We start from the raw sequence: 14470 nt of genomic DNA, 5'->3' as shown, positions 1-14470 counted from the left end.
CCTAATTCCTGCTTCTTATAGTTGTTGGCATGTTCTTTTGTACTTCTAATAAATAAACATATATTGGTCCCTTCTATTCAGTAAATTTCGTAACAATTTAAAGTGAAGTCTATGCAATGAACAAACAAGGATATGGTTTTCAGTATTTAAAAGAAAGGTTTACGAATTTGAGTGAAGGCAAATTAAAAGAGGGCATTTTCATCGGTCCACAAATTCGCAAAGTTCTGGCTGACTCTTTGTTTGAGGAACAACTTTCTGTTACAGAAAAAATGACATGGCGCGCTTTCAAAGATATTTGCTCAAATTTCCTAGGGCAGACAACTACATCGAATTTGTGGAAACCATGTTAACTGCATATGAGAAAATGGAGCATAATATGTATCTCAAAAATACACTTTTTACATTCTCATTTGGATTTATTTCCTACTAACCTTGGAGCGGTAAGCGACGACCATGGGAAAATATTTCATCAAGAAATATCTGAAATGGAAAGGCGATATAACGGAAGATCATCATCCAGCATGCTTGCAAACCATTGTTGGTTCCTTGTAAAAGACAATCCCGGGTCTAGTTATAAACGGAAGTCATCCAGAAAATCTTTTTAAATGATAAGTTCAAATTCTGAGATTTTTGTCATTCTATATATGAAATATTTTAATTGTTGTTGTGTGTTTTGAGTTTTAAACTATGTAACATCATTTTTGTATCCAGTACACATTTTTCAAGTATTATGAGGCATTTTGAATCCCTAGTGTGTTGTAATTTTATCAGTAGCAATGAAAAATAAAAAATAAAAAGCTTTTTCATAAAAAAATTCAATTCACTTTCCCCGGAAAATGGTACGTGATTGGGCAATTTGGATTTTAAATTCAGATTTTGGGCACACATATAAGTAATATTCACCTATTTTTATTAAAATTTGTTGTTCAGTTTTATTATTATTATTATTATTATTATTATTATTATTATTATTATTATTATGACTTATTATTATTATTATTAGGCTATTTCTTAATCCAAATCAACACAAAATATTTAAATATAATTAACAATACTTAGTTTTCTGATTCCTCACAAATACGAGTTTCAATTCTGGTTAACATTATATGTATGAAATATATTTTTGACTTGCATACGATGTAGTTCATAAAAATGTGTAAACCACTCCTTTATCAGCTTACATGTCATGTTGATACTGTTCGTCAGTGAATTGATTGAATTAGTGAAAACATGCAGGATAATAAAACTGTACATAAGTGAAATGTTAATTTCAGAGATTAAGAATTTTTTTCTTATTGATGCCAAAACCAAAATCCTTGCTCTTTATTGACGGAGTAAATCAGAAAACAATGAAAAGTGAAGTGTACGTGAAAAACCTTCAAATGCTAGTTAAATTAAACGAAAATATTCATCTTAAAATGTCATTATGAAACAAAAAGTTGGAGCTTTTGCTAACAAGCAAGAACATTTTCAAAGATACGATGAATGTGTTGGAATGGTTGTCATTTATAGATTTCACTGTAAATTGATGCGATATTTATGTCAAAGGAACTGACAGCAATTCATCGAGTAACGGCGCTCGGTTTCAGCCGCTATACATTAAGGGATTAGATTCCATGTAAAAATGAATAACGTCGTTCAGGAGCTTCAGAGATCTTCCAAATCATCTTTATCCCCTCGGCTGACAGTCCAAAATTAGTAGAGGCAATCTGTCTTCATTCATTTCAGTAGCATATTGTACAGTATTTTGTTTTGTAGGTTACTCATTCATCTTGTGAGTGGATTTTTTCTTGTTCTCATGTAGAATTTCGTACATTTTTGTGACATAATAAAACCTATCCAGCTGTTCTAAGAAATCTTACTATATTTTGTGTTTAAATCATTATTTCTTGTTTGTTAAAAGTTCAAATTCCGCAGACATGCAGTAGTGCTATATGGATTGTCACCTGGAATGGAATGAACAAGTGAAACACACTTCCAAAAAAATATTTTCTATTATTCATTCATTAAAGCGACTGAAGTACTTTCTTCCTGATAAATTAAAATTAATCCTTGTACAAAACTCGTGATGCCACTCTTCGAATACTGCGATATTATATTAAGTAACCTAAATGCAAATTTGAGCAGCAGGCTACAACGTGTGCATAATGCGTGCGTCCGTTATATTTTCATTATTCGTAAGTATGATCATGTTTCCCCGTCTTTCCAAAATCTGTCTTGGATAAAGCTAAGCGATCGACGAGCCCTGCATTCTCTTATTTCAAATTCTGCGCACCGCCAACCCGATCTACTTGGCTTCTCGTTTTCAGAATTCATCCGCATATCATCAGCTAAGTACTAGATCTCATCATAACAATTTACTCATTATATCCTACCACAAGACATCTTTATATTCTTCATCTTATACAGTTTCAGTTGCTATAAATTGGAACTCGCTTCCGAGTGATGTAAGGGGTGGTTGAACAATAACTTCATTTAGGTCAAAATTACATAAATTCTAACACAACAGAATAATTACTGATTAATATTTGTTACTTATAATGAAACTAACATCTGTTCATCTTCATTTAGGTCAAAATTACATAAATTCTAACTCAACAGAATAATTACTGATTAATATTTGTTACTTATAATGAAACTAACATCTGTCCATTCATATTATTACCATTAATTCTTCTAAATAGAATACAAAACCTCTAATGGCAAATTTTCACTACATTAATATTCTCATTATATAAATATAATTTAGATTTATATTTTTCTCCATATAACATAGTTCTAGTAAACTTATATTAAATTAATTCTCATCATTTTACTAGCTATCTCAACTTAATTATAATTAATTGAATTAAATTAGCTCATAAATTAAGTTATTGCTTTATCTAAATTTAAATAATCATATACTAGTCGTTAAAACTTAACTGAAGAATATTGCTAGAGAATCTTTTAAGTGTAGTGTAAATATTCGTAATTTAAATATGTATTGTATTGTTGAGTAGAAAGAGAAGGCCTTAACTCAGCCAGAGAAAATAAAACATTCTATTCTATTTTATTCTAGAACTGTCAATATATTCAATAGACCTACTTTTTAATTCGCGTGGTTTCTTAACTTCGTTGGACTTCAAATAATTATTTACGTTACAAAGTCCGAAACTGGAGTTTTGCGCATGAGTTGAGATGTTTCAGGCGAGACCGGAATTTCGAAACGAATACATGAAACACTTCCACCCTTGTAATGTACAATATTTTATTTCATACTACGTTGAATTTCCTTATTTTTGTTTTAATAATATTAATATGAAGACGTTATGCTCTGTTCAGGACTCAACAGAGAATAGGAATTAAAAAGAATGGACACTGAGCGAATTTGCCTGGTCTGTTTTTCTGCATGCATGCGCTCCGTTAGCGTATAATTCCACTTTAAAACGTTAGAGGTCAGTGTAATCGAGCACACGCGAACGGTGGAGCAGCAATCCTGATTCATTGGCAAGTCTGCTGAAAATATTTAAAATAAAAAAAAAAAATACTTAAAATCCCAACCATGCTCATAATAACAATTACAAATAGTAAAAATATGTTACATAATTATAAGGATTCCATACATTTTCTGCCACTTTTTATTATTTATAATTCTACTCGCGAAATAGTCCAAATAAATAACATTCGAGGTTTTAATTTTCCCTAGATAAATTTACTTGCAATTAAAATTACTAAAAAATATATCGGTATAACCAAAACCTCTCATGGTATTTCCTATGATAATGACACGCTAATTTTTTTCAGCCAATCACTAAGCTTACCGATGCTCAATTGACCAATGACAATGGAACTATATTAACAATTTTATGTTGCTCGTAACTAATAACTTACAGTTCTTTTTCCAATGAGTTCAGCAGTGATTGTTTTAATCCAATTTTCTGCAAAGTTTAAGAGCAGATACTAGCAATCAAACGCTTACATCAAGCACACGAGGTCAACATGGGACTGTCATTAACAATTTTACTATTAATTAAGTACTATTAAAGTGATTTCACAGTACATTATTAATACTTCAAAATACTTACTTACTTACGGCTTTTAGAAGACCAGGAGGTTCATTGCCGCCCTCACATAAACCCGCTATGGTCTCTATCCTGAGCAAGATTAATCCAGTCTCTACTATCATATCCCACCTCCCTCAAATCCATTTTTATATTATCCTCCCATTTACGTCTCGGCCTCCCCAAAGGTCTTATTCCCTGCGGCCTCCCAACTAAAGCTCTATATGTATTTCTGGATCCACCCATACGTGCTGCCCATCTCAAACGTGTGGATTTAATGTTCTTAATTATGTCAGATGAAGAATACAATGCGTGCAGTTCTGTGTTGTGTAACTTTCTCCATTCTCCTGTAACTTCATCCCTCTTAGCCCCAAATATTTTCCTAAGAACCTTATTCACAAACATCCTTAATCTCTGTTCCTCTCTCAAAGTGAGAGTCCAAGTTTCACAACCATACAGAACAACCGGTAATATAACTGTTTTATAAATTTTAACTTTCAGTTTTCTTGAGAGCAGATTGTATAGCAAAAGCTTCTAAACCGAATAATAACAGGCATTTCCCATATTTATTCTGCGTTTAATTTCCTCCCGAGTGTCATTTATATTTGTTACTGTTGCTCCAAGATATTTGAATTTTTCGATCTCTTCAAAGACAAATTTTCAATTTTTATATTTCCATTTATGTTCTAGTCGCGAGACATAATCACATACTTTGTCTTTTCGGGATGTACTTCCAAACATAATATTCAAAATACAAATAAATAATACCTTGTTCAAAATAAATTGTTACATGACTATATTATTTATAATTTTCAAAGTAAAGACATAATAGCTTACGCATTTCACAATACAGCGCTATAATATATTAATCTAAAAACGTTAACTTGTTTTACTGTATTTCTAGGAGGCAAAGTCTTCACTTTCTGAAATATTTATAAATGAATATCGTACTCCATGAGGTTTAGGTGTATTTCTATAACTTCTTCTTTCACGATAATGGAATGAACTCATGCAAAATTTTTCGCGTGGTAATTAACTGGCCGTGTAATACTCGTTGTGATAATTTTCTGTGATAATTTCATTTCTCTTTAAACTTGTGTTTGTTGTTATGAGATAGTTATTTTTCGACTTTTGGTCTCTAAATAATTATCATGACAAGAAACATTAGTTAAGCTCAATGAAATTATCAAAAACTATCAGAACTTGTGGTATTACTGTTGATAATTTCTTTCAACGAAATCTGTCCGTTAAATATGAAATAGTGGTAGTTTCAGTCATTTCGTTAGTACACGACATCGATTGACTTAATTAATGATCACATATCATTTATAAAATTTAATGCGATGACGAATCAAGAAACTTTGATCGCTTTTGTTTACGAGCGTCGCTGTTGCAACCGACGCAATCGTCTACTTACGGTAGTGAATGTCCAGCGCAGGAGGGGTAACACGCCACACTGTTGCTCTCTTCTTGAGATCACACCAGGCGTCGAGTCCCAATGGATCACTAGGGCTTAAATCTTCACGAAAAATTAATGTTTTAATTATTTATTTGAATTCAACACCAGGTGTCGCATGTAGACTTTAGATTTCGTGGCAAAGTGCGGGATATTTCACGAACCTCCGAACGTCGCGACGCTTCAACAGAGGGACAGCAATGGACCTTAGGACAACAGAGGCGTCGCTTTTATATATCAGTACACACACGCGTATGGTGCACACCGCACAGATGACGGAGAGATGGGGGTAGGGAGAAAGAAGTGGACCGGCGCAACACACACACACTGCGCCGCGACGACGGTGGGTGGAAGAAGGTGCCGGCGTCCGGCGTGGGAGGCGGCGCGGCGGTGTGCCGGTGCGGGGTTCGACAACCCGACACAGTTTCGGGTGCCATTCGACGTGGGCGCTGACTAAGAGAAATTGGGCTCCTTGTCAAATTTTATTGCTATGCGTAGGCGGGTCCGATCGACCTTACCGCAGCGGCATTGTACTTGATAGGCAACAGGTTTGGTATTATTACAGGGCTAGAAACATCTGTTCCGAGAAATATTATTTGAAGTCTGCAAAGAACACGTTCTACGTAATTCCTAGAAAGAGTTCTTTGGTTATCAGTTATCACCATCATTTTAAATAATAACTATAATAATAATAATAATAATAATAATAATAATAATAATAATAATAATAATAATAATAATAATAATACAATTTGCTTACTTACAAATGGCTTTTAAGGAATCCGGAGGTTCACTGCCGCCTTCACATAAGCCCTCCATCGGTCTCTATCCTGTGCAAGATTAATCCAGTCTCTATCATCATATCCCACCTCCCTCAAATCCATTTTTATATTATCCTCCCATCTAAGTCTTGGCCTCCCTAAAGGTCTTTTTCCCTCCGGTCTCCCAACTAACACTCTATTATGCATTTCTGGATTCGCCCATACGTGCTACATGTCCTGCCCATCTCAAACGTCTAGATTTAATGTTCTTAATTATGTCAGGTGAACAATATAATGCGTGCAGTTCTGCGTTGTGTAACTTTCTCCATTCTCCTGTAACTTCATCCCTCTTAGCCCAAAATATTTTCCTAAGAACGTTATTCTCAAACACACTTAATCTCTGTTCCTCTCTCTCAAAGTGAGAGTCCAAGTTTCACAACCATACAGAACAACCGGTAATATAACTGTTTTATAAATTCTAACTTTCAGATTTTTTGACAGTAGACTAGATGGCAGAAGCTTCTCAACCGAATAGTAACACGCATTTCCTATATTTATTCTGCGTTTAATTTCCTTCCGAATGTCATTTATATTTGTTACTGTTGCTTCAAGACATTTGAATTTTTCCACCTCCTCGAAAGATAAATCTCCAATTTTTATGTTTCCATTTCGTAGAATATTCTGGTCACGAGACAATCATATACTCTGTCTTGTCGGGTTTTACTTCCAAACCTAATAATAATAATAATAATAATAATAATAATAATAATAATAATAATAATAATAATAATAATAATAATAATAATAATAAATGTTAAAAATGTTACGTTTTTTTAACGACGCTCGCAACTGCCGAGGTTATATCGGCGTCGTCGGTGTGCCAGAATTTTGTCCCGCAAGATTTCTTTTACATGCCAGTAAATCTACTGACATGAGCCTGTCGCATTTAAGGACTCATAAATGCCATCGACCTGGCCCGGGATCGAACCCGCAACCTCGGGCATAGAAGGCCAGCGCTATACCAAATGCGCCAACTAGGCCGACTAATAACAATAATAATAATAATAATAATAATAATACTAATACTAATAATAATAATAATAAAAATAATAAAATTAAAATTTCGACCGGCCTCATACAGGGTGCGTCAGAAAGAACGGATGGATTTCACATGGCAAGAAAATTGTAAAGATTCATCAAATCAAAAATTTATTGTTATCAACATATTCACCAATACATGCAATTTATTTATGTAAAACAACATTATCCATATGATGTCCTTGGCTTTCAATACAGGCATCGAGGCGTTTTCTGATGTTCGCCATCACTTTCACAGTCATAGCTGGTGCAATTGCCACGATTTCTTCACGAATCGCTGTCTTCAGTTCGTCCAGTGTATGTGATCGATGTTTACAAACTTACGCCTTCAAATGGTCCCAAAGAAAGAAGTCGCAGGGCGCGAGATCTTACCGTAGCCTCGGACAATCTCAGTGCAATAGAATCTCGTCCAGGTGATTTCTTCTTTAATGTTGAACCTGTGATACGAAATGAAGCCTCCCACCGCAAAATTGTATTCCGAGTTGGAATCCTAGCGTGACATCCGATGTCGAAATGAGTCCTGAGTGGCGATCACAGACTCTTCATTTTTCAAAAATGTCTCTACGATGAAAGCACGTTGCACACCAGACCAACACCATGTTCTCAACTGAAACTGCATTCTTTGGCTGACCCAACAGTCGTGGTCCCCCTCACTATATCTCTCTCCTCGTTGCGTATCGATAGTTTGAAATCCATCCGTTCTTTCTGACGCATCCTTTATATGCAGTGGCTGAATCCCATGGCTTCAAATTCCAACTAGATAACTTACAACAATTACACACGTTTTCCTTCTGCAAGTAGCTGTACAGAGCGACTATCAGAGGGCGTAATGGAAGGTAAAGCTGACTCTGGAAGAGGAAGTAGGTGGAATGTCAAAGCAATATAGGCCTACTATGTACAGGTTGTTTCCGGGCTAGTGTTACTAACTTTCAGGGACGATAGGGAAGGGCACATGAATCAATTTGAAATAAAGAACCCTGGTCCGGAAATGATTGAGTCGAAAGTTATAAGAAAAATAGTTGTGTGGAAATGAAATAATTTTATTCCTCTGTACACCTTATTTTTATGTATTTATCTGTACATCTTACACATACTGTATTCATCTGACGTTGTTTACGTTGTCTACCTACAGTGTTCCGTCCAGTGCTCTGTCTGAGGGGTGGGGACAGGAAACTACATTCAAGTAATGCAGATGGCGTGATGTGTAACGGACATGGTCGGTCCTGATATGCACGTCTGTAGACAGCAATATATTTTTACAAGTTGCAGTGTCCAGTCGATCAGTCCTAGTGAAATGGAGGAGTACACGAGATCAGAATATGCAGACATGATTTTCGAATACGGATGAGCCAATGGGAACAGTAGACAAGCTCACAGATTGTATCCGCAAATACCCAACGTAGGAGACATCCGGCCCATACCATTTTTCCACGACTGTTCCAAAGGTTGAGGGAAGGAGGGCACGTGCCAAATTACAATTTCATTTCCACACAACTATTTTTGCTTATAACTTTCGACTCAGTCATTTCCGGACCAGGGTTCCTTATCTCAAATTGATACATGTGCCCTTCCCCATCAGGCGTAGCTCAAGTGGTAGTGCGTTTGTATGCTGTTACAAAGCTGCGCTCGTGCATGGATTCGATACTCGCTTGGACCGATTACCTGATTGGGGGTTTTCCGAAGTTTTCTTCAACTGTAAACCAATGTCAGATAATTCCTGGTGAATCCTCGCCTTATCTCGCCGAATATCATGGAAAAGAGAAAAGATAGAGAGAGAAAAAATTAAAAGTTAAGCGAGCTTATTATTTTGCAAAGGGCTTTACAGCCGCGGGAAGGGAACTATGTGAGCTCTAAGTCGCAGGGTAGGTCATTTATCTCACTACGTATGTCGTTTAACTGAAGGAATCTGAAAATTTGAAATAAAAAAACGAAAGATGCACTTAACCCAATAGGTAGACTACAATTTAAAAAATGGGGTGGAGGATGTTCGGAACACATCAGAAACGAGGTTATGCAGCAGCAAGACAGGGTAGTCAAAAATGTTATCCGTGGCGTCAAGAGGTGGGTATAGCAATCATAAGAAATAAGAATAATTACTAACCAACTGTTTAATAATATTAGATACCGGTACTGTAGAATGAGTAATATTTAATTCTGGACATATTTAAAATAAAGCACTAATCTCTTTTTGAACTATGAACTGTGCAGGAACATACCGTCTTTGTCTTTCATTTCAGACGTTGCTGATTTGCGCGGTTTTCCTACAGCATACTTGAAAAGGTCGCATGATGACAGTTACAGCATCTTCCTTACTACGAAGTTACCACCTTTCGTGGAATAGCTCAAGACTTGAAGCCTGTCAGAGTGCACAATTTAATATTTAGTAACTACAGACCTGTTAAGTGCCAAAACTTAAGAACCCAGGAAAACAATTTTTGTTGAGTATATTATATTCATTTATTTAGAAATATTATAACAAACATATACTGATAGTGTGCGTTTTACAACTCCACTACAAAACTGTTGTAATATTTCAGCATTTTCTATATTTAAAGCGACAACAATTTAATTAAATAGGAAAAGTTGAAATTCAACAATAAATTTTCTTTAGAAAGGATAAATACGCTAATAGTAACAATCTTGTTTCTGATTAAATATTACGAAAATTATATTTTCTTTTATGTGTAAACTTAAACTTTGGAGAAGAATAACAATAACAAGCTTTTTCCTACTTGTATGTTTATATTCGATCCATATTAATAGAAAAAAATGTAAGAATTTTGTGGAATGGAAATTATACTTGTCGCCAGGAAATACTTAGGCACACATCATATACAGGGATATCATTTTATTTCTACCTCAATTTTTATTGTACCTCAGGTTTTGAAAGTACTTCACTTCCATCCCCTCTACTAGAAAACTTCCAACCGTACTCCAGAACCAAGGCCGCGTATGCAGTCAAAGTAAAAAGTACTGAGTTATAGTGAGTACAGTACGTTCCAGAAATACGTTCGCGTTTTCGACTGACGAAAGAGCTTTCAATATTGAACCATATTTTCGTACAGGTACTATCGTCCGTTTACCTACGTCGCATCCCGCTTCTGCTTGCCCCTCTGTAAAGGCCAGTGGCTGGGCTGTCTTAGCTTTTTTCTGAAAACATTAATTTCTGTTACGAATTGGACGTCTATGTAATATTATACAACTTTTTAAAATAACTTAAATAAAAGCGCCTCGTTAAGTAATTAACTGTCACGTGATTTCCCCCCTTTCTAAGACCATGCGACAAAACCCTTGGACGGACAGTAGATAGCATGTCTGAGTAATTTCATCTTTTCGGATCGGGTAGAAGTGAAGATTGAATTTACAATACGTAAGGTACTCTTTTATAGAGTAGGTACAGAATTATTTCAACATGAGTTACTCGTACGAAGGACGAAACTGGTAATTGGAATTAGGTACAATAGTCTATAGTGCGATAATATGCACAAAAGAACGGAAGCCTGTATCGAAATGAACGGCCACCATTTTCAAAAATGTGTTTAAGTATCCATATGATTATTTTTCAATTTAACTTCATTCTCTATATTGTACGCTAATATGCTGTAAACAGTATAATATACACTGCATAATAAATGCGTCCGAATGGATAGCTCAGTTCGTGAGTAAAAACACTTATTGTTAATACTGTACTTTATTTTGATTAAACAAAAACCTAATGAAAATTACTAAACTCAAAACCGTGATATTTCCTAGTTTACGTAAATGGATGAACTACTTTTTTCCCCTCCCATACCTAGTAGAGTGGATTGTTTGTATTTTACGCCAGTATCATCGAACTCCAGTCGTGGAAGGGGATAGCGAACGGTGTTTCCGGTTCTCAATCGTTAATCCAAAGGTATAGCCAGGTTAATATTAGAAATGTTAGTAAAAATAAAATGATGTCCGTGTACACTAATGATTAACAGGGAAGACTAGAGAATGCTGGGTTTGCAGTGAAAGATCTGCCCTTGGGCAGAAAACTATGAATGAATTAATAAAAGGAATGTGAATATGATTGAAAGTGAAATAGTTTCAACGTAATTTGTGTTTATTATTAATTGTTATTTTTCCTTCATTTTTATTGAATAATGGGCCTATACCATACCTGTACAAGTACTTACGATGGAATTACTGTGTTTCATCTGAATTGGTTAGTTAGAGAGTCGTAGTGTGGATCTATGATAAGAGAAATGATAAATAAAAATCATGCGAGAAAGTAAGTTTATCCCTTATTCAAACGCCAGAGAAAAGGAGGAGTCTGATCTATTGCTAAACAAGTAACGTCAGAATAGCGTGACGTAATTAATTGAAAATTGCTAAGCAAGTGTCGTCAGACGTTGAAATACGAGTATTTGTAACACTTCATTTAATACAAGAGTATAAAAGTTTCACGCTGAAACTTAATGAGCCTACTTATAGCCTACCGCAGGGATGTCGAACAGCGCTCTCAAACTGTGAAACGATTAATACAACATCCTACTGTAGCTGAGGTGAAACGACAGTCGGTCAACTCGCTGTAGCAGTGTTCTGTACGCAGTGTGTTTATCAACTCTGGCGGCTGGTATGGATGTGGAACGACGATTCAATAGTGAGTGGACAGACAGATATTTATTTATCTTAAAGGACGGAAAGGCACACTTCTTAATATGTAGAAAAGAACTTGGATATATTAGACATCATAATATTAAAAGGCATTTTAATTCTACACGTCACGCTGAAGCTTATGCACCAGAAAAGCTATCCGGTTTCACTCGTGAAAAGGCTGTAGAAGAATTAAAATGAAGATTGAATTCAGAAAACCTTCCATCGTCATCGGGTGTTAGTATAATAAGCTTGGGTTCGTGCTAGCCACAAAATTTGTGAAATTATTGCAACGGCTTCAGAGCTATTTACTGACGGAGAATTTGTGAAAGGCTGTCTCATAGCTGTTGCAAAAGGGATATGTACGTATTACGTTAGTGATTTTAAATCTACATTTTGTCTCGTAATATTGTTGCAGAGCGCGTATCATAAATGGGAGATAACTTGGAGAAACAACTGATAGCAAGAATGAAAACTTTCACTTATTACTCACTATAGCTATTATGATTTACCTTTTTCCGTCACTAACGAACAACATTCATGGAATGACCCAGTAGATAAAACTCTATTATTATTATTATTGTTATTATTATTATTATTATTATTATTATTATCATCATCATCATCATCATAATTCATCCTCATGTAGGCTACATTCTTTGTTTATCAGAGTTCATCAAGTGCAAATCTAAACTGAGTTCCTAATCAATTGGTAAGATGTATAAAAGTTATCAAAGTACCAGCCGCCGCAGTTTCGCTTTTGTTTACTATCATTCGGTCGGACTGCCTGCCACCTGTGTTCAACCATTGCACGGTAAGGGAGGAGTTCTCTGCAGTTCACAGCTCTAGAGCGCTGTTCGACATCCCTGGCCTACCGTATATTACATCAAATCTTCAAGTACCCAAGTCCAAAGAAGAGTTTCCAAGAATGAGTTGATTCCTCACTGTCATTATCAATATCTTTCCTTTGATATCCAAAACATGGGAGAGGTGAAGGAAGACGAATAAAGTGCGTAAGATTTGCTGATGATACGGCGTTGTTAACAGAAGGGAAACGATATTAAGGCACATGCTACTGGGGCTAAATGACGGCTGTGAGCAGTGTGGGATAAAAATAAATGCAAACAAGATGAAGACCATGTTTATCGGAAGAAAATTGAAGAAGGTAAACATACGAATTCGAAATGAAGCAGTGGAACAAGTAGACAGCTTGAAATACTGAATGTACTATTAGTAGTAACAAGAGCTGCTGTTAGGAAGTCAAAAAGAAAATAGGAAAGGCAAAGGAAGCTTTTAATAGAAAAAGGAGAATCTTCTGCGGACCTCTGAAAAAAATAACTAAAACTAGTGAAGTGCTTTGTGCGGAATGTGGCATTGTATGGGCTGAATCATGGACATTACTACTAAGTGAAGAGAAAAGACAAGAAACATTTGAAATGTGGATATGGGGAAAAATGGAGCATACGAAATGGAAAGGTAGTAAAAAAAATAAGCTGTACTAGAAAGAGTGGGTGAAGAAAGAATAATGCTGAAACTGATCAGGGGGGAGAAAAAAAAATTGACTGGGTCACTCGCTGAGAAGAAACTGCCTACTGAAGGATGCACTGGAAGGAATGGTAAACGAAAGAAAAGTTCGACGCAGAAAAAGATATCAGATGATAAACAATATGTGGAGACTAAGAGGATGGCGGGAAGGAGAGAAGGTTGGACAAAATGCTGGTTTGCAATGAATGGCTTGCCGTCGGGCAGAACTTATAATGAATGTTATGCAAATTCAGGTGACAGCTATTTTGAAAACTATGAAAGCGAAGCAATATTGGTAATACTGGACATAAAATTACTTCGATTAATCTATTATAATTAGTAAAAAAGTTTTAGAGACAATAATATATACATATCCGTGTTTGTTAATTTATAGAAGAGACTGTGTTTCGAAACTATGTGCTAAATATGCATGGTCATAATGCTAGTTCTGCCAATTTCGAACAATTCTGTATATACTGTAATAATTATTTTGAGTATAATATCTCTGATCATGCTAATAATACCAGTGATTACGGGCTAACTTCCATCTCTAAATAAGTCTGTATAATATGCTAAATGCCTGGTGTGATTCATAAAATTAGTTGTAGTGATGCAGTACTAGTAGCAGTAGTTGCAAGATTATTACTGCTATTAACTGTGTATTTCGAACTGGCGGCTCAAGGTCAACAAATTGACTGCATTTGCCACGTGTGCTTACCCCAATCCTGGACCATTCTCCTCAACTAAAGTCGGCTGAGACAGCCGGAATTACCAGTGCTTCAGTTCACAGATTTCAGTTCAGTGATTCGTGCGTGGTTTGTACTTTTGAACGTTTATATGTGACCTTGATCCGCCAGTTCGAAATGCACAGATAATAGTGTAGCAGTAGTAGTAGTAGTAGTAGTAGTAGTAGTAGTAGCAGCAGCAGTAAGAGTAGTAGTTGCAGTAGCAGTAGTAGCAGCAGTATTAGC

At 35.6% G+C, this 14470-nt stretch overlaps 1 protein-coding gene across 2 annotated transcripts in view; it reads right to left on the bottom strand.

Annotated features, from left to right (window-relative positions):
* The window catches only part of LOC138703498 (uncharacterized), a 112730-nt gene that overhangs the window by 94408 nt on the left and 3852 nt on the right, over positions 1 to 14470 (bottom strand). The window contains exon 1 of one of the 2 annotated variants that reach the window (XM_069831399.1): positions 5458 to 5769. The exons of the other annotated variant lie outside the window; for it this stretch is intronic. The gene's annotated coding sequence lies outside the window, so the exon portion shown is untranslated. Of the gene's footprint in view, positions 1 to 5457; positions 5770 to 14470 lie in introns of those variants that run through there. 2 annotated transcript variants of the gene reach the window in all.

The sequence above is a fragment of the Periplaneta americana genome, chromosome 7 (assembly GCF_040183065.1).
Source record: "Periplaneta americana isolate PAMFEO1 chromosome 7, P.americana_PAMFEO1_priV1, whole genome shotgun sequence".
NCBI lineage: Eukaryota > Metazoa > Arthropoda > Insecta > Blattodea > Blattidae > Periplaneta > Periplaneta americana.
This window is presented reverse-complemented; position numbering and strand designations above follow the sequence as displayed.